General features: G+C 62.7%; 5 non-coding genes across 5 annotated transcripts; all 5 read right to left on the bottom strand.

Annotated features, from left to right (window-relative positions):
* Nucleotides 1–2,930: 2,930 nt before the first annotated feature.
* On the bottom strand, nucleotides 2,931–3,049 carry LOC142869275 (5S ribosomal RNA). The gene has a single exon (XR_012917968.1). It is a non-coding gene; the product is annotated as a 5S ribosomal RNA (ribosomal RNA).
* A 3,761-nt stretch (nucleotides 3,050–6,810) lies between these two features.
* Nucleotides 6,811–6,929, bottom strand: LOC142869282 (5S ribosomal RNA). The gene has a single exon (XR_012917974.1). It is a non-coding gene; the product is annotated as a 5S ribosomal RNA (ribosomal RNA).
* A 3,795-nt stretch (nucleotides 6,930–10,724) lies between these two features.
* On the bottom strand, nucleotides 10,725–10,843 carry LOC142869287 (5S ribosomal RNA). The gene has a single exon (XR_012917980.1). It is a non-coding gene; the product is annotated as a 5S ribosomal RNA (ribosomal RNA).
* A 3,795-nt stretch (nucleotides 10,844–14,638) lies between these two features.
* LOC142869290 (5S ribosomal RNA) lies at nucleotides 14,639–14,757 on the bottom strand. The gene has a single exon (XR_012917983.1). It is a non-coding gene; the product is annotated as a 5S ribosomal RNA (ribosomal RNA).
* A 3,762-nt stretch (nucleotides 14,758–18,519) lies between these two features.
* LOC142869283 (5S ribosomal RNA) lies at nucleotides 18,520–18,638 on the bottom strand. The gene has a single exon (XR_012917975.1). It is a non-coding gene; the product is annotated as a 5S ribosomal RNA (ribosomal RNA).
* Nucleotides 18,639–19,571: the final 933 nt, after the last annotated feature.

Below are 19,571 nucleotides of genomic sequence, written 5' to 3' on the forward strand. Positions count from 1 at the left end.
TTTGAAAGCTGACAGAATAGGCGAGGGAAGGCATAGGAGATTTCCACACCCAGCAAGGAAGACTTTCCCGAAATGGAAGCAAGAAACGAGCAAACAGAGACACCGGTAGCCCGCCCGGAAAAGAGTCTGCCCCTGAGAGAAAGCACCCTGACCAGGTTCACCCGTGGGTGGGTGGCGAGCTAGCGGCATTCAGAAGAGCGAGGCCCGCAGTCTGTGCGGAAGACACCTGCGCTCGGGTGTGTGTGGCGGCGCGATTCACAAGCAGCTCTAGACGTTAAACCAAGGAGAAGCCAGGGAGTTCCCAACGCCCCAGGTGTCCTCAGCCCACGACTGGCTGCTGTGGGAATGCGAAGCCCGGCTCCTTGTCTCAGAGCGGGGTTCCCAGGAGGATCAGGCTGAAGCTGGGACTTGGCCTCAAAGTGTCCCCTCGCATGGCCACCCCCTTCCCCTTCCTGCTCCTCTACTCCTGGTGCCCCTCCATCCAGGGGCCAGACCTTAAAGAGTCACCGCAAGAGAATCCTGGTCCCAAAGGAGCCTTCTGGGGGACCGGTGCTGAGAGAGGTTGTGGGCATGGCCCGCTGGGGCTCTGCCCGACCCAGGGCTGAGAGATGCCACCTCCCAGCTCTGGGTCCCTGCAGGAAGTGTTGGCAAGCACAGGGCCGGTCCTCCAAAGGCCCAGGTGCAGGGAGCCCAGGCCAAGCAGCCTGTGGAAGAAGCCACTTGCCGTGCCACCCCGGGAACAGGACTGCAGGCCCCGGCCCTTCCCACCTCCTCCTCCTCCTCCCCCTGCCCCCCCCACAGGGCACAGGGCTCAGAGACACCTCAGACTCTTGCTACCCAAAGTGCAAAGGGCATCAGTTGCTCCTCCAACCCCCCCGCCCAGCAGACCACGTTGTCCAGCCAGCCCCCGGGCCTCCCTGGGGTGCCCAGCACAAAAGTGCAGACACCCACCGGACCCTCAATCTCAGTTTTCGGATGTTTTTGCCACTCTAAGGACCCGCAGGCCAGCTGGGCCTTCGGGCAGGACAGAGAGCCCCGGAATCCGACGTGGAGAGCTGCGTGTACGTCCCCATCAGGAGGCGGTCCCCACCTCCGCGGCTCTCCCCTTGTGGGGAGCGGCAGCCCAGCCGGCAGCCCCAGGGCCTCAGGGAAGACACCAGGCTGGGCCCCCGCGGCACAGCGGGGGCACGTCCCCCGCACTCAAGCGACTTAGGGACGGCTGCTGGAGACTGCTGCGGCCACCCTGCTGCCGGGTTCCTGGAGGGCTTCCTGGAAGCAGCGTCCACACCAAGCCCTTGGAAGGCCCAGGCGACGGAGGAGCCGGTCAGGCAGGGGCCGAGGACGGTGAGAGGCCGGGCGGGCGGGAAGGACCATGTCAGGCAGGGGCAGAGGACGGTGACAGGCCGGGCGGGGAGGAGCCGGACAGGCGGGGGCCCAGGACAGTGACGGGCCTGGCCGGGGAGGAGTGCGTCAGGCAGGGGCAGAGGAGACGGGCTGGGTAAGGGTTAGGGTTACAGTTAGGGCACAATTCACAATCGCAAAGACGTGGAAGCGACCCGAGTGCCCATCCATCCAGGAGTGCATGAATAAAATGTGGCGCGTGGACACCACGGAGTGCCATTCGGCTGTGAGGAGCAGCGGTGAGAGGGCGCCTCTCGTGTTCTCCTGGCCAGAGCTGGTACCCGTTCCAGTAAGCCAGGTATCCCAAGAATGGACACACGAGCACCACGTGAGCGCGCTCACCAGCAAATTGGTACGAACGGATGGACGCCTAAGTGGACAGAGAGGAATCACCTTCATCGGGTGGGTGTCGGGCGGGTGGGGGGAGGGGAGGGGCATACACATCCATTAGGCATGGGGTGGGTGCGCACCGACTGGGGGATGGGCGCACTTGAAGCTCTGACCCGAGGGGGGAGGCTTGGAGAGGGCAAGGCACCCGACCTTAACATTGGTACCCCCACAATACGCTGGAACAACCTGAGAGGTATATGAATAAGAACACAGGGGGGGCCGGGCGCGGTGGCTCACGCCTGTAATCCTAGCTCTCTGGGAGGCCGAGGCGGGCGGATTGCTCCAGGTCAGGAGTTCGAAACCAGCCTGAGCAAGAGCGAGACCCCGTCTCTACTAAAAATAGAAAGAAATTAATTGGCCAACTAATATATATAGAAAAACACAGCCGGGCGTGGTGGTGCATGCCTGTAGTCCCAACTACTCGGGAGGCTGAGGCAGCAGGATTGCTTGAGCCCGGAGATTGAGGTTGCTGTGAGCTAGGCTGACGCCATGGCACTCACTCTAGCCTGGGCAGCAAAACGAGACTCTGTCTCAAAAAAAAAAAAAAAAAAGAACACAGGGGGGAGGGGGGCACGGGCAACACATGTCACCTGAATACTTGTACTCCCATCATCTGCTTGAAGAGAGAGAGAAAAGAAAATGCAATCATAGAGGTAAGAGACACTTTTTAAAAATAATGAATCCGAAGAGAAAAGTAAAAGGAGGCCTGTGGAGCAGGTCTGGGTGTGACTCCGGATCCCCCAACATCAGGTGCCACCACCAAAGATTCCTGCGTGTAGCCCATAGAACCCCAAAAGCAACGGGACGAGTTCTGGTCACATGCTCCCTCAAAATGACATCCTGGCCTTCTTCTGGAACTCCCTCCCCTCTCAGACTCTCAAGGTTTCCTCCAGCGTGTCGGTTCCCACAGAGCAGACCTTTGGTCTGAGACCTGACAGTCCAGATGCCACGCATGCTGCCGCGTGGCGGCGGTGTCGCGGCTTGGGACAAGAGGAGGCCCCACGGTGCGGGCTGGGGCGCCAGGCAACGCGGGCGGGCGCTGAGGGTGGGGGTGACCCCCACCGCGGGCCGCCGCCACGCTCCCAGAAAGGGGACAGAACAAGAGGCAAAAAAAAAAAAAAAAAAAAAAAAAAAGCAGCAGCCTGTGGCACCCGGTATTCCCAGGCGGTCTCCCATCCAAGTACTAACCAGGCCCGACCCTGCTTAGCTTCCGAGACCAGACGAGATCGGGGGCGTTCAGGGTGGTGTGGCCCTAGACGGCGGCGGAGGGCGCCCCTGCCCCGCTCGAGAAGCCGAGCCTCTCTGGGCTTCCCCGCCGCCGCCTCCCGCCCCAGGCCCCGCGCCGGGCCGGGCCGGTTGAGTTCGCCGGCCGGGTCCCGCGGGCTCCCAGGGACGGGGGTGATGGGCGGGGCGGGGCGGGGCGGGGGGCTGTCTCTCTATACACACACACACACACTCACACTCACTCACACTCACACAAGATGCGCCTCCACGGCTGGACTCGCCAAGGTGGAGCCCTCCCAGCCCCCCTCGTCTCCTCGCCCGGCCTCCTTCACCTACCCGCTGCCCACCCCCAGCGCGTCGCTGCCTGCCGCTGACTGCGCACGCCGCGGGACGCTCGCCCTTTGACCCCAGCCAGGGGCCGCCCTCCCCCACAACCCCTTTCAGCTGCGCCCCCCCCCTCGCCCTGTGGGTGGGCTGCCGCCTATTCCCCGGGGCCAGGGCTGGGGCACAGCCAGTGTATGGGGCGTCTCTCTCTGGGGATGTGTCCCATGGGTGGGGTGGGGTGGCGTGGTTTGGGGGGCGCTGAAGAAATCAGTCCCCTCCATCTCCTACCTCTGGAAAACGCCCAAGCCCGTGGAGAACTGCCGGCACCGCTTCGTGGGGGCCGGGACCCTCCTCCGTGTCCTCCTGTGGCCCAGTCCAAGGGGCCTGGGCCTGGCCGGGGCTGCATTGGACCCCGACCACCCTGGCGTGTGGACTCGCTAAAAATCGGCCATTAGATATTGGATTCCAGCTTCCTGGAGGTCATTTCACTAATGAGTGCACCGGAAAGAGTTTCCTAATCCATCTGTGAGGGTGGCAACTGAAAGAGAATTTGAAAGCTGACAGAATAGGCGAGGGAAGGCATAGGAGATTTCCACACCCAGCAAGGAAGACTTTCCCGAAATGGAAGCAAGAAACGAGCAAACAGAGACACCGGTAGCCCGCCCGGAAAAGAGTCTGCCCCTGAGAGAAAGCACCCTGACCAGGTTCACCCGTGGGTGGGTGGCGAGCTAGCGGCATTCAGAAGAGCGAGGCCCGCAGTCTGTGCGGAAGACACCTGCGCTCGGGTGTGTGTGGCGGCGCGATTCACAAGCAGCTCTAGACGTTAAACCAAGGAGAAGCCAGGGAGTTCCCAACGCCCCAGGTGTCCTCAGCCCACGACTGGCTGCTGTGGGAATGCGAAGCCCGGCTCCTTGTCTCAGAGCAGGGTTCCCAGGAGGATCAGGCTGAAGCTGGGACTTGGCCTCAAAGTGTCCCCTCGCATGGCCACCCCCTTCCCCTTCCTGCTCCTCTACTCCTGGTGCCCCTCCATCCAGGGGCCAGACCTTAAAGAGTCACCGCAAGAGAATCCTGGTCCCAAAGGAGCCTTCTGGGGGACCGGTGCTGAGAGAGGTTGTGGGCATGGCCCGCTGGGGCTCTGCCCGACCCAGGGCTGAGAGATGCCACCTCCCAGCTCTGGGTCCCTGCAGGAAGTGTTGGCAAGTACAGGGCCGGTCCTCCAAAGGCCCAGGTGCAGGGAGCCCAGGCCAAGCAGCCTGTGGAAGAAGCCACTTGCCGTGCCACCCCGGGAACAGGACTGCAGGCCCCGGCCCTTCCCACCTCCTCCTCCTCCTCCCCCTGCCCCCCCCACAGGGCACAGGGCTCAGAGACACCTCAGACTCTTGCTACCCAAAGTGCAAAGGGCATCAGTTGCTCCTCCAACCCCCCCGCCCAGCAGACCACGTTGTCCAGCCAGCCCCCGGGCCTCCCTGGGGTGCCCAGCACAAAAGTGCAGACACCCACCGGACCCTCAATCTCAGTTTTCGGATGTTTTTGCCACTCTAAGGACCCGCAGGCCAGCTGGGCCTTCGGGCAGGACAGAGAGCCCCGGAATCCGACGTGGAGAGCTGCGTGTACGTCCCCATCAGGAGGCGGTCCCCACCTCCGCGGCTCTCCCCTTGTGGGGAGCGGCAGCCCAGCCGGCAGCCCCAGGGCCTCAGGGAAGACACCAGGCTGGGCCCCCGCGGCACAGCGGGGGCACGTCCCCCGCACTCAAGCGACTTAGGGACGGCTGCTGGAGACTGCTGCGGCCACCCTGCTGCCGGGTTCCTGGAGGGCTTCCTGGAAGCAGCGTCCACACCAAGCCCTTGGAAGGCCCAGGCGACGGAGGAGCCGGTCAGGCAGGGGCCGAGGACGGTGAGAGGCCGGGCGGGCGGGAAGGACCATGTCAGGCAGGGGCAGAGGACGGTGACAGGCCGGGCGGGGAGGAGCCGGACAGGCGGGGGCCCAGGACAGTGACGGGCCTGGCCGGGGAGGAGTGCGTCAGGCAGGGGCAGAGGAGACGGGCTGGGTAAGGGTTAGGGTTACAGTTAGGGCACAATTCACAATCGCAAAGACGTGGAAGCGACCCGAGTGCCCATCCATCCAGGAGTGCATGAATAAAATGTGGCGCGTGGACACCACGGAGTGCCATTCGGCTGTGAGGAGCAGCGGTGAGAGGGCGCCTCTCGTGTTCTCCTGGCCAGAGCTGGTACCCGTTCCAGTAAGCCAGGTATCCCAAGAATGGACACACGAGCACCACGTGAGCGCGCTCACCAGCAAATTGGTACGAACGGATGGACGCCTAAGTGGACAGAGAGGAATCACCTTCATCGGGTGGGTGTCGGGCGGGTGGGGGGAGGGGAGGGGCATACACATCCATTAGGCATGGGGTGGGTGCGCACCGACTGGGGGATGGGCGCACTTGAAGCTCTGACCCGAGGGGGGAGGCTTGGAGAGGGCAAGGCACCCGACCTTAACATTGGTACCCCCACAATACGCTGGAACAACCTGAGAGGTATATGAATAAGAACACAGGGGGGGCCGGGCGCGGTGGCTCACGCCTGTAATCCTAGCTCTCTGGGAGGCCGAGGCGGGCGGATTGCTCCAGGTCAGGAGTTCGAAACCAGCCTGAGCAAGAGCGAGACCCCGTCTCTACTAAAAATAGAAAGAAATTAATTGGCCAACTAATATATATAGAAAAACACAGCCGGGCGTGGTGGTGCATGCCTGTAGTCCCAACTACTCGGGAGGCTGAGGCAGCAGGATTGCTTGAGCCCGGAGATTGAGGTTGCTGTGAGCTAGGCTGACGCCATGGCACTCACTCTAGCCTGGGCAGCAAAACGAGACTCTGTCTCAAAAAAAAAAAAAAAAAAAGAACACAGGGGGGAGGGGGGCACGGGCAACACATGTCACCTGAATACTTGTACTCCCATCATCTGCTTGAAGAGAGAGAGAAAAGAAAATGCAATCATAGAGGTAAGAGACACTTTTTAAAAATAATGAATCCGAAGAGAAAAGTAAAAGGAGGCCTGTGGAGCAGGTCTGGGTGTGACTCCGGATCCCCCAACATCAGGTGCCACCACCAAAGATTCCTGCGTGTAGCCCATAGAACCCCAAAAGCAACGGGACGAGTTCTGGTCACATACTCCCTCAAAATGACATCCTGGCCTTCTTCTGGAACTCCCTCCCCTCTCAGACTCTCAAGGTTTCCTCCAGCGTGTCGGTTCCCACAGAGCAGACCTTTGGTCTGAGACCTGACAGTCCAGATGCCACGCATGCTGCCGCGTGGCGGCGGTGTCGCGGCTTGGGACAAGAGGAGGCCCCACGGTGCGGGCTGGGGCGCCAGGCACCGCGGGCGAGCGCTGAGGGTGGGGGTGACCCCCACCCCGGGCCGCCGCCACGCTCCCAGAAAGGGGACAGAAAAGAGGCAAAAAAAAAAAAAAAAAAAGCAGCAGCCTGTGGCACCCGGTATTCCCAGGCGGTCTCCCATCCAAGTACTAACCAGGCCCGACCCTGCTTAGCTTCCGAGACCAGAGGAGATCGGGGGCGTTCAGGGTGGTGTGGCCCTAGACGGCGGCGGAGGGCGCCCCTGCCCCGCTCAAGAAGCCGAGCCTCTCTGGGCTTCCCCGCCGCCGCCTCCCGCCCCAGGCCCCGCGCCGGGCCGGGCCGGTTGAGTTCGCCGGCCGGGTCCCGCGGGCTCCCAGGGACGGGGGTGATGGGCGGGGCGGGGCGGGGCGGGGCGGGGGGCTGTCTCTCTATACACACACACACACACACACTCACACTCACTCACACTCACACAAGATGCGCCTCCACGGCTGGACTCGCCAAGGTGGAGCCCTCCCAGCCCCCCTCGTCTCCTCGCCCGGCCTCCTTCACCTACCCGCTGCCCACCCCCAGGGCGTCGCTGCCTGCCGCTGACTGCGCACGCGCGGGACGCTCGCCCTTTGACCCCAGCCAGGGGCCGCCCTCCCCCACAACCCCTTTCAGCTGTGCCCCCCCCCTCGCCCTGTGGGTGGGCTGCCGCCTATTCCCCCGGGCCAGGGCTGGGGCACAGCCAGTGTATGGGGCGTCTCTCTCTGGGGATGTGTCCCATGGGTGGGATGGGGTGGCGTGGTTTGGGGGGCGCTGAAGAAATCAGTCCCCTCCATCTCCTACCTCTGGAAAACGCCCAAGCCCGTGGAGAACTGCCGGCACCGCTTCGTGGGGGCCGGGACCCTCCTCCGTGTCCTCCTGTGGCCCAGTCCAAGGGGCCTGGGCCTGGCCGGGGCTGCATTGGACCCCGACCACCCTGGCGTGTGGACTCGCTAAAAATCGGCCATTAGATATTGGATTCCAGCTTCCTGGAGGTCATTTCACTAATGAGTGCACCGGAAAGAGTTTCCTAATCCATCTGTGAGGGTGGCAACTGAAAGAGAATTTGAAAGCTGACAGAATAGGTGAGGGAAGGCATAGGAGATTTCCACACCCAGCAAGGAAGACTTTCCCGAAATGGAAGAAAGAAACGAGCAAACAGAGACACCGGTAGCCCGCCCGGAAAAGAGTCTGCCCCTGAGAGAAAGCACCCTGACCAGGTTCACCCGTGGGTGGGTGGTGAGCTAGCGGCATTCAGAAGAGCGAGGCCCGCAGTCTGTGCGGAAGACACCTGCGCTCGGGTGTGTGTGGCGGCGCGATTCACAAGCAGCTCTAGACGTTAAACCAAGGAGAAGCCAGGGAGTTCCCAACGCCCCAGGTGTCCTCAGCCCACGACTGGCTGCTGTGGGAATGCGAAGCCCGGCTCCTTGTCTCAGAGCGGGGTTCCCAGGAGGATCAGGCTGAAGCTGGGACTTGGCCTCAAAGTGTCCCCTCGCATGGCCACCCCCTTCCCCTTCCTGCTCCTCTACTCCTGGTGCCCCTCCATCCAGGGGCCAGACCTTAAAGAGTCACCGCAAGAGAATCCTGGTCCCAAAGGAGCCTTCTGGGGGACCGGTGCTGAGAGAGGTTGTGGGCATGGCCCGCTGGGGCTCTGCCCGACCCAGGGCTGAGAGATGCCACCTCCCAGCTCTGGGTCCCTGCAGGAAGTGTTGGCAAGCACAGGGCCGGTCCTCCAAAGGCCCAGGTGCAGGGAGCCCAGGCCAAGCAGCCTGTGGAAGAAGCCACTTGCCGTGCCACGCCGGGAACAGGACTGCAGGCCCCGGCCCTTCCCACCTCCTCCTCCTCCTCCTCCTCCTCCTCCCCCCCGCCCCCCCCCCCAGGGCACAGGGCTCAGAGACACCTCAGACTCTTCCTACCCAAAGTGCAAAGGGCATCAGTTGCTCCTCCAACCCCCCCGCCCAGCAGACCACGTTGTCCAGCCAGCCCCCGGGCCTCCCTGGGGTGCCCAGCACAAAAGTGCAGACACCCACCGGACCCTCAATCTCAGTTTTCGGATGTTTTTGCCACTCTAAGGACCCGCAGGCCAGCTGGGCCTTCGGGCAGGACAGAGAGCCCCGGAATCCGACGTGGAGAGCTGCGTGTACGTCCCCATCAGGAGGCGGTCCCCACCTCCGCGGCTCTCCCCTTGTGGGGAGCGGCAGCCCAGCCGGCAGCCCCAGGGCCTCAGGGAAGACACCAGGCTGGGCCCCCGCGGCACAGCGGGGGCACGTCCCCCGCACTCAAGCGACTTAGGGACGGCTGCTGGAGACTGCTGCGGCCACCCTGCTGCCGGGTTCCTGGAGGGCTTCCTGGAAGCAGCGTCCACACCAAGCCCTTGGAAGGCCCAGGCGACGGAGGAGCCGGTCAGGCAGGGGCCGAGGACGGTGAGAGGCCGGGTGGGCGGGAAGGAGCATGTCAGGCAGGGGCAGAGGACGGTGACAGGCCGGGCGGGGAGGAGCCGGTCAGTCGGGGGCCCAGGACAGTGACGGGCCTGGCCGGGGAGGAGTGCGTCAGGCAGGGGCAGAGGAGACGGGCTGGGTAAGGGTTAGGGTTACAGTTAGGGCACAATTCACAATCGCAAAGACGTGGAAGCGACCCGAGTGCCCATCCATCCAGGAGTGCATGAATAAAATGTGGCGCGTGGACACCACGGAGTGCCATTCGGCTGTGAGGAGCAGCGGTGAGAGGGCGCCTCTCGTGTTCTCCTGGCCAGAGCTGGTACCCGTTCCAGTAAGCCAGGTATCCCAAGAATGGACACACGAGCACCACGTGAGCGCGCTCACCAGCAAATTGGTACGAACGGATGGACGCCTAAGTGGACAGAGAGGAATCACCTTCATCGGGTGGGTGTCGGGCGGGTGGGGGGAGGGGAGGGGCATACACATCCATTAGGCATGGGGTGGGTGCGCACCGACTGGGGGATGGGCGCACTTGAAGCTCTGACCCGAGGGGGGAGGCTTGGAGAGGGCAAGGCACCCGACCTTAACATTGGTACCCCCACAATACGCTGGAACAACCTGAGAGGTATAAGAATAAGAACACAGGGGGGGCCGGGCGCGGTGGCTCACGCCTGTAATCCTAGCTCTCTGGGAGGCCGAGGCGGGCGGATTGCTCCAGGTCAGGAGTTCGAAACCAGCCTGAGCAAGAGCGAGACCCCGTCTCTACTAAAAATAGAAAGAAATTAATTGGCCAACTAATATATATAGAAAAACACAGCCGGGCGTGGTGGTGCATGCCTGTAGTCCCAACTACTCGGGAGGCTGAGGCAGCAGGATTGCTTGAGCCCGGAGATTGAGGTTGCTGTGAGCTAGGCTGACGCCATGGCACTCACTCTAGCCTGGGCAGCAAAACGAGACTCTGTCTCAAAAAAAAAAAAAAAAAAAAGAACACAGGGGGGAGGGGGGCACGGGCAACACATGTCACCTGAATACTTGTACTCCCATCATCTGCTTGAAGAGAGAGAGAAAAGAAAATGCAATCATAGAGGTAAGAGACACTTTTTAAAAATAATGAATCCGAAGAGAAAAGTAAAAGGAGGCCTGTGGAGCAGGTCTGGGTGTGACTCCGGATCCCCCAACATCAGGTGCCACCACCAAAGATTCCTGCGTGTAGCCCATAGAACCCCAAAAGCAACGGGACGAGTTCTGGTCACATGCTCCCTCAAAATGACATCCTGGCCTTCTTCTGGAACTCCCTCCCCTCTCAGACTCTCAAGGTTTCCTCCAGCGTGTCGGTTCCCACAGAGCAGACCTTTGGTCTGAGACCTGACAGTCCAGATGCCACGCATGCTGCCGCGTGGCGGCGGTGTCGCGGCTTGGGACAAGAGGAGGCCCCACGGTGCGGGCTGGGGCGCCAGGCAACGCGGGCGGGCGCTGAGGGTGGGGGTGACCCCCACCGCGGGCCGCCGCCACGCTCCCAGAAAGGGGACAGAACAAGAGGCAAAAAAAAAAAAAAAAAAAAAAAAAAAAAGCAGCAGCCTGTGGCACCCGGTATTCCCAGGCGGTCTCCCATCCAAGTACTAACCAGGCCCGACCCTGCTTAGCTTCCGAGACCAGACGAGATCGGGGGCGTTCAGGGTGGTGTGGCCCTAGACGGCGGCGGAGGGCGCCCCTGCCCCGCTCGAGAAGCCGAGCCTCTCTGGGCTTCCCCGCCGCCGCCTCCCGCCCCAGGCCCCGCGCCGGGCCGGGCCGGTTGAGTTCGCCGGCCGGGTCCCGCGGGCTCCCAGGGACGGGGGTGATGGGCGGGGCGGGGCGGGGCGGGGCGGGGCGGGGGGCTGTCTCTCTCTACACACACACACACACTCACACTCACTCACACTCACACAAGATGCGCCTCCACGGCTGGACTCGCCAAGGTGGAGCCCTCCCAGCCCCCCTCGTCTCCTCGCCCGGCCTCCTTCACCTACCCGCTGCCCACCCCCAGGGCGTCGCTGCCTGCCGCTGACTGCGCACGCGCGGGACGCTCGCCCTTTGACCCCAGCCAGGGGCCGCCCTCCCCCACAACCCCTTTCAGCTGTGCCCCCCCCCTCGCCCTGTGGGTGGGCTGCCGCCTATTCCCCCGGGCCAGGGCTGGGGCACAGCCAGTGTATGGGGCGTCTCTCTCTGGGGATGTGTCCCATGGGTGGGATGGGGTGGCGTGGTTTGGGGGGCGCTGAAGAAATCAGTCCCCTCCATCTCCTACCTCTGGAAAACGCCCAAGCCCGTGGAGAACTGCCGGCACCGCTTCGTGGGGGCCGGGACCCTCCTCCGTGTCCTCCTGTGGCCCAGTCCAAGGGGCCTGGGCCTGGCCGGGGCTGCATTGGACCCCGACCACCCTGGCGTGTGGACTCGCTAAAAATCGGCCATTAGATATTGGATTCCAGCTTCCTGGAGGTCATTTCACTAATGAGTGCACCGGAAAGAGTTTCCTAATCCATCTGTGAGGGTGGCAACTGAAAGAGAATTTGAAAGCTGACAGAATAGGTGAGGGAAGGCATAGGAGATTTCCACACCCAGCAAGGAAGACTTTCCCGAAATGGAAGAAAGAAACGAGCAAACAGAGACACCGGTAGCCCGCCCGGAAAAGAGTCTGCCCCTGAGAGAAAGCACCCTGACCAGGTTCACCCGTGGGTGGGTGGTGAGCTAGCGGCATTCAGAAGAGCGAGGCCCGCAGTCTGTGCGGAAGACACCTGCGCTCGGGTGTGTGTGGCGGCGCGATTCACAAGCAGCTCTAGACGTTAAACCAAGGAGAAGCCAGGGAGTTCCCAACGCCCCAGGTGTCCTCAGCCCACGACTGGCTGCTGTGGGAATGCGAAGCCCGGCTCCTTGTCTCAGAGCGGGGTTCCCAGGAGGATCAGGCTGAAGCTGGGACTTGGCCTCAAAGTGTCCCCTCGCATGGCCACCCCCTTCCCCTTCCTGCTCCTCTACTCCTGGTGCCCCTCCATCCAGGGGCCAGACCTTAAAGAGTCACCGCAAGAGAATCCTGGTCCCAAAGGAGCCTTCTGGGGGACCGGTGCTGAGAGAGGTTGTGGGCATGGCCCGCTGGGGCTCTGCCCGACCCAGGGCTGAGAGATGCCACCTCCCAGCTCTGGGTCCCTGCAGGAAGTGTTGGCAAGCACAGGGCCGGTCCTCCAAAGGCCCAGGTGCAGGGAGCCCAGGCCAAGCAGCCTGTGGAAGAAGCCACTTGCCGTGCCACGCCGGGAACAGGACTGCAGGCCCCGGCCCTTCCCACCTCCTCCTCCTCCTCCTCCTCCTCCTCCCCCCCGCCCCCCCCCCCAGGGCACAGGGCTCAGAGACACCTCAGACTCTTGCTACCCAAAGTGCAAAGGGCATCAGTTGCTCCTCCAACCCCCCCGCCCAGCAGACCACGTTGTCCAGCCAGCCCCCGGGCCTCCCTGGGGTGCCCAGCACAAAAGTGCAGACACCCACCGGACCCTCAATCTCAGTTTTCGGATGTTTTTGCCACTCTAAGGACCCGCAGGCCAGCTGGGCCTTCGGGCAGGACAGAGAGCCCCGGAATCCGACGTGGAGAGCTGCGTGTACGTCCCCATCAGGAGGCGGTCCCCACCTCCGCGGCTCTCCCCTTGTGGGGAGCGGCAGCCCAGCCGGCAGCCCCAGGGCCTCAGGGAAGACACCAGGCTGGGCCCCCGCGGCACAGCGGGGGCACGTCCCCCGCACTCAAGCGACTTAGGGACGGCTGCTGGAGACTGCTGCGGCCACCCTGCTGCCGGGTTCCTGGAGGGCTTCCTGGAAGCAGCGTCCACACCAAGCCCTTGGAAGGCCGAGGCGACGGAGGAGCCGGTCAGGCAGGGGCCGAGGACGGTGAGAGGCCGGGTGGGCGGGAAGGAGCATGTCAGGCAGGGGCAGAGGACGGTGACAGGCCGGGCGGGGAGGAGCCGGTCAGTCGGGGGCCCAGGACAGTGACGGGCCTGGCCGGGGAGGAGTGCGTCAGGCAGGGGCAGAGGAGACGGGCTGGGTAAGGGTTAGGGTTACAGTTAGGGCACAATTCACAATCGCAAAGACGTGGAAGCGACCCGAGTGCCCATCCATCCAGGAGTGCATGAATAAAATGTGGCGCGTGGACACCACGGAGTGCCATTCGGCTGTGAGGAGCAGCGGTGAGAGGGCGCCTCTCGTGTTCTCCTGGCCAGAGCTGGTACCCGTTCCAGTAAGCCAGGTATCCCAAGAATGGACACACGAGCACCACGTGAGCGCGCTCACCAGCAAATTGGTACGAACGGATGGACGCCTAAGTGGACAGAGAGGAATCACCTTCATCGGGTGGGTGTCGGGCGGGTGGGGGGAGGGGAGGGGCATACACATCCATTAGGCATGGGGTGGGTGCGCACCGACTGGGGGATGGGCGCACTTGAAGCTCTGACCCGAGGGGGGAGGCTTGGAGAGGGCAAGGCACCCGACCTTAACATTGGTACCCCCACAATACGCTGGAACAACCTGAGAGGTATAAGAATAAGAACACAGGGGGGGCCGGGCGCGGTGGCTCACGCCTGTAATCCTAGCTCTCTGGGAGGCCGAGGCGGGCGGATTGCTCCAGGTCAGGAGTTCGAAACCAGCCTGAGCAAGAGCGAGACCCCGTCTCTACTAAAAATAGAAAGAAATTAATTGGCCAACTAATATATATAGAAAAACACAGCCGGGCGTGGTGGTGCATGCCTGTAGTCCCAACTACTCGGGAGGCTGAGGCAGCAGGATTGCTTGAGCCCGGAGATTGAGGTTGCTGTGAGCTAGGCTGACGCCATGGCACTCACTCTAGCCTGGGCAGCAAAACGAGACTCTGTCTCAAAAAAAAAAAAAAAAAAAAGAACACAGGGGGGAGGGGGGCACGGGCAACACATGTCACCTGAATACTTGTACTCCCATCATCTGCTTGAAGAGAGAGAGAAAAGAAAATGCAATCATAGAGGTAAGAGACACTTTTTAAAAATAATGAATCCGAAGAGAAAAGTAAAAGGAGGCCTGTGGAGCAGGTCTGGGTGTGACTCCGGATCCCCCAACATCAGGTGCCACCACCAAAGATTCCTGCGTGTAGCCCATAGAACCCCAAAAGCAACGGGACGAGTTCTGGTCACATGCTCCCTCAAAATGACATCCTGGCCTTCTTCTGGAACTCCCTCCCCTCTCAGACTCTCAAGGTTTCCTCCAGCGTGTCGGTTCCCACAGAGCAGACCTTTGGTCTGAGACCTGACAGTCCAGATGCCACGCATGCTGCCGCGTGGCGGCGGTGTCGCGGCTTGGGACAAGAGGAGGCCCCACGGTGCGGGCTGGGGCGCCAGGCAACGCGGGCGGGCGCTGAGGGTGGGGGTGAACCCCACCGCGGGCCGCCGCCACGCTCCCAGAAAGGGGACAGAACAAGAGGCAAAAAAAAAAAAAAAAAAAAAAAAAAAAGCAGCAGCCTGTGGCACCCGGTATTCCCAGGCGGTCTCCCATCCAAGTACTAACCAGGCCCGACCCTGCTTAGCTTCCGAGACCAGACGAGATCGGGGGCGTTCAGGGTGGTGTGGCCCTAGACGGCGGCGGAGGGCGCCCCTGCCCCGCTCGAGAAGCCGAGCCTCTCTGGGCTTCCCCGCCGCCGCCTCCCGCCCCAGGCCCCGCGCCGGGCCGGGCCGGTTGAGTTCGCCGGCCGGGTCCCGCGGGCTCCCAGGGACGGGGGTGATGGGCGGGGCGGGGCGGGGCGGGGGGCTGTCTCTCTCTACACACACACACACACTCACACTCACTCACACTCACACAAGATGCGCCTCCACGGCTGGACTCGCCAAGGTGGAGCCCTCCCAGCCCCCCTCGTCTCCTCGCCCGGCCTCCTTCACCTACCCGCTGCCCACCCCCAGCGCGTCGCTGCCTGCCGCTGACTGCGCACGCCGCGGGACGCTCGCCCTTTGACCCCAGCCAGGGGCCGCCCTCCCCCACAACCCCTTTCAGCTGCGCCCCCCCCCTCGCCCTGTGGGTGGGCTGCCGCCTATTCCCCGGGGCCAGGGCTGGGGCACAGCCAGTGTATGGGGCGTCTCTCTCTGGGGATGTGTCCCATGGGTGGGGTGGGGTGGCGTGGTTTGGGGGGCGCTGAAGAAATCAGTCCCCTCCATCTCCTACCTCTGGAAAACGCCCAAGCCCGTGGAGAACTGCCGGCACCGCTTCGTGGGGGCCGGGACCCTCCTCCGTGTCCTCCTGTGGCCCAGTCCAAGGGGCCTGGGCCTGGCCGGGGCTGCATTGGACCCCGACCACCCTGGCGTGTGGACTCGCTAAAAATCGGCCATTAGATATTGGATTCCAGCTTCCTGGAGGTCATTTCACTAATGAGTGCACCGGAAAGAGTTTCCTAATCCATCTGTGAGGGTGGCAACTGAAAGAGAATTTGAAAGCTGACAGAATAGGCGAGGGAAGGCATAGGAGATTTCCACACCCAGCAAGGAAGACTTTCCCGAAATGGAAGCAAGAAACGAGCAAACAGAGACACCGGTAGCCCGCCCGGAAAAGAGTCTGCCCCTGAGAGAAAGCACCCTGACCAGGTTCACCCGTGGGTGGGTGGCGAGCTAGCGGCATTCAGAAGAGCGAGGCCCGCAGTCTGTGCGGAAGACACCTGCGCTCGGGTGTGTGTGGCGGCGCGATTCACAAGCAGCTCTAGACGTTAAACCAAGGAGAAGCCAGGGAGTTCCCAACGCCCCAGGTGTCCTCAGCCCACGACTGGCTGCTGTGGGAATGCGAAGCCCGGCTCCTTGTCTCAGAGCGGGGTTCCCAGGAGGATCAGGCTGAAGCTGGGACTTGGCCTCAAAGTGTCCCCTCGCATGGCCACCCCCTTCCCCTTCCTGCTCCTCTACTCCTGGTGCCCCTCCATCCAGGGGCCAGACCTTAAAGAGTCACCGCAAGAGAATCCTGGTCCCAAAGGAGCCTTCTGGGGGACCGGTGCTGAGAGAGGTTGTGGGCATGGCCCGCTGGGGCTCTGCCCGACCCAGGGCTGAGAGATGCCACCTCCCAGCTCTGGGTCCCTGCAGGAAGTGTTGGCAAGCACAGGGCCGGTCCTCCAAAGGCCCAGGTGCAGGGAGCCCAGGCCAAGCAGCCTGTGGAAGAAGCCACTTGCCGTGCCACCCCGGGAACAGGACTGCAGGCCCCGGCCCTTCCCACCTCCTCCTCCTCCTCCCCCTGCCCCCCCCACAGGGCACAGGGCTCAGAGACACCTCAGACTCTTGCTACCCAAAGTGCAAAGGGCATCAGTTGCTCCTCCAACCCCCCCGCCCAGCAGACCACGTTGTCCAGCCAGCCCCCGGGCCTCCCTGGGGTGCCCAGCACAAAAGTGCAGACACCCACCGGACCCTCAATCTCAGTTTTCGGATGTTTTTGCCACTCTAAGGACCCGCAGGCCAGCTGGGCCTTCGGGCAGGACAGAGAGCCCCGGAATCCGACGTGGAGAGCTGCGTGTACGTCCCCATCAGGAGGCGGTCCCCACCTCCGCGGCTCTCCCCTTGTGGGGAGCGGCAGCCCAGCCGGCAGCCCCAGGGCCTCAGGGAAGACACCAGGCTGGGCCCCCGCGGCACAGCGGGGGCACGTCCCCCGCACTCAAGCGACTTAGGGACGGCTGCTGGAGACTGCTGCGGCCACCCTGCTGCCGGGTTCCTGGAGGGCTTCCTGGAAGCAGCGTCCACACCAAGCCCTTGGAAGGCCCAGGCGACGGAGGAGCCGGTCAGGCAGGGGCCGAGGACGGTGAGAGGCCGGGCGGGCGGGAAGGACCATGTCAGGCAGGGGCAGAGGACGGTGACAGGCCGGGCGGGGAGGAGCCGGACAGGCGGGGGCCCAGGACAGTGACGGGCCTGGCCGGGGAGGAGTGCGTCAGGCAGGGGCAGAGGAGACGGGCTGGGTAAGGGTTAGGGTTACAGTTAGGGCACAATTCACAATCGCAAAGACGTGGAAGCGACCCGAGTGCCCATCCATCCAGGAGTGCATGAATAAAATGTGGCGCGTGGACACCACGGAGTGCCATTCGGCTGTGAGGAGCAGCGGTGAGAGGGCGCCTCTCGTGTTCTCCTGGCCAGAGCTGGGACCCGTTCCAGTAAGCCAGGTATCCCAAGAATGGACACACGAGCACCACGTGAGCGCGCTCACCAGCAAATTGGTACGAACGGATGGACGCCTAAGTGGACAGAGAGGAATCACCTTCATCGGGTGGGTGTCGGGCGGGTGGGGGGAGGGGAGGGGCATACACATCCATTAGGCATGGGGTGGGTGCGCACCGACTGGGGGATGGGCGCACTTGAAGCTCTGACCCGAGGGGGGAGGCTTGGAGAGGGCAAGGCACCCGACCTTAACATTGGTACCCCCACAATACGCTGGAACAACCTGAGAGGTATATGAATAAGAACACAGGGGGGGCCGGGCGCGGTGGCTCACGCCTGTAATCCTAGCTCTCTGGGAGGCCGAGGCGGGCGGATTGCTCCAGGTCAGGAGTTCGAAACCAGCCTGAGCAAGAGCGAGACCCCGTCTCTACTAAAAATAGAAAGAAATTAATTGGCCAACTAATATATATAGAAAAACACAGCCGGGCGTGGTGGTGCATGCCTGTAGTCCCAACTACTCGGGAGGCTGAGGCAGCAGGATTGCTTGAGCCCGGAGATTGAGGTTGCTGTGAGCTAGGCTGACGCCATGGCACTCACTCTAGCCTGGGCAGCAAAACGAGACTCTGTCTCAAAAAAAAAAAAAAAAAAAGAACACAGGGGGGAGGGGGGCACGGGCAACACATGTCACCTGAATACTTGTACTCCCATCATCTGCTTGAAGAGAGAGAGAAAAGAAAATGCAATCATAGAGGTAAGAGACACTTTTTAAAAATAATGAATCCGAAGAGAAAAGTAAAAGGAGGCCTGTGGAGCAGGTCTGGGTGTGACTCCGGATCCCCCAACATCAGGTGCCACCACCAAAGATTCCTGCGTGTAGCCCATAGAACCCCAAAAGCAACGGGACGAGTTCTGGTCACATACTCCCTCAAAATGACATCCTGGCCTTCTTCTGGAACTCCCTCCCCTCTCAGACTCTCAAGGTTTCCTCCAGCGTGTCGGTTCCCACAGAGCAGACCTTTGGTCTGAGACCTGACAGTCCAGATGCCACGCATGCTGCCGCGTGGCGGCGGTGTCGCGGCTTGGGACAAGAGGAGGCCCCACGGTGCGGGCTGGGGCGCCAGGCACCGCGGGCGAGCGCTGAGGGTGGGGGTGACCCCCACCCCGGGCCGCCGCCACGCTCCCAGAAAGGGGACAGAAAAGAGGCAAAAAAAAAAAAAAAAAAAAGCAGCAGCCTGTGGCACCCGGTATTCCCAGGCGGTCTCCCATCCAAGTACTAACCAGGCCCGACCCTGCTTAGCTTCCGAGACCAGAGGAGATCGGGGGCGTTCAGGGTGGTGTGGCCCTAGACGGCGGCGGAGGGCGCCCCTGCCCCGCTCAAGAAGCCGAGCCTCTCTGGGCTTCCCCGCCGCCGCCTCCCGCCCCAGGCCCCGCGCCGGGCCGGGCCGGTTGAGTTCGCCGGCCGGGTCCCGCGGGCTCCCAGGGACGGGGGTGATGGGCGGGGCGGGGCGGGGCGGGGCGGGGGGCTGTCTCTCTATACACACACACACACACTCACACTCACTCACACTCACACAAGATGCGCCTCCACGGCTGGACTCGCCAAGGTGGAGCCCTCCCAGCCCCCCTCGTCTCCTCGCCCGGCCTCCTTCACCTACCCGCTGCCCACCCCCAGCGCGTCGCTGCCTGCCGCTGACTGCGCACGCGCGGGACGCTCGCCCTTTGACCCCAGCCAGGGGCCGCCCTCCCCCACAACCCCTTTCAGCTGCGCCCCCCCCCTCGCCCTGTGGGTGGGCTGCCGCCTATTCCCCCGGGCCAGGGCTGGGGCACAGCCAGTGTATGGGGCGTCTCTCTCTGGGGATGTGTCCCATGGGTGGGATGGGGTGGCGTGGTTTGGGGGGCGCTGAAGAAATCAGTCCCCTCCATCTCCTACCTCTGGAAAACGCCCAAGCCCGTGGAGAACTGCCGGCACCGCTTCGTGGGGGCCGGGACCCTCCTCCGTGTCCTCCTGTGGCCCAGTCCAAGGGGCCTGGGCCTGGCCGGGGCTGCATTGGACCCCGACCACCCTGGCGTGTGGACTCGCTAAAAATCGGCCATTAGATATTGGATTCCAGCTTCCTGGAGGTCATTTCACTAATGAGTGCACCGGAAAGAGTTTCCTAATCCATCTGTGAGGGTGGCAACTGAAAGAGAATTTGAAAGCTGACAGAATAGGTGAGGGAAGGCATAGGAGATTTCCACACCCAGCAAGGAAGACTTTCCCGAAATGGAAGAAAGAAACGAG

Source organism: Microcebus murinus, unplaced genomic scaffold (assembly GCF_040939455.1).
Source record: "Microcebus murinus isolate Inina unplaced genomic scaffold, M.murinus_Inina_mat1.0 scaf067_hap2_Mmur4.0, whole genome shotgun sequence".
NCBI classification, from domain to species: domain Eukaryota; kingdom Metazoa; phylum Chordata; class Mammalia; order Primates; family Cheirogaleidae; genus Microcebus; species Microcebus murinus.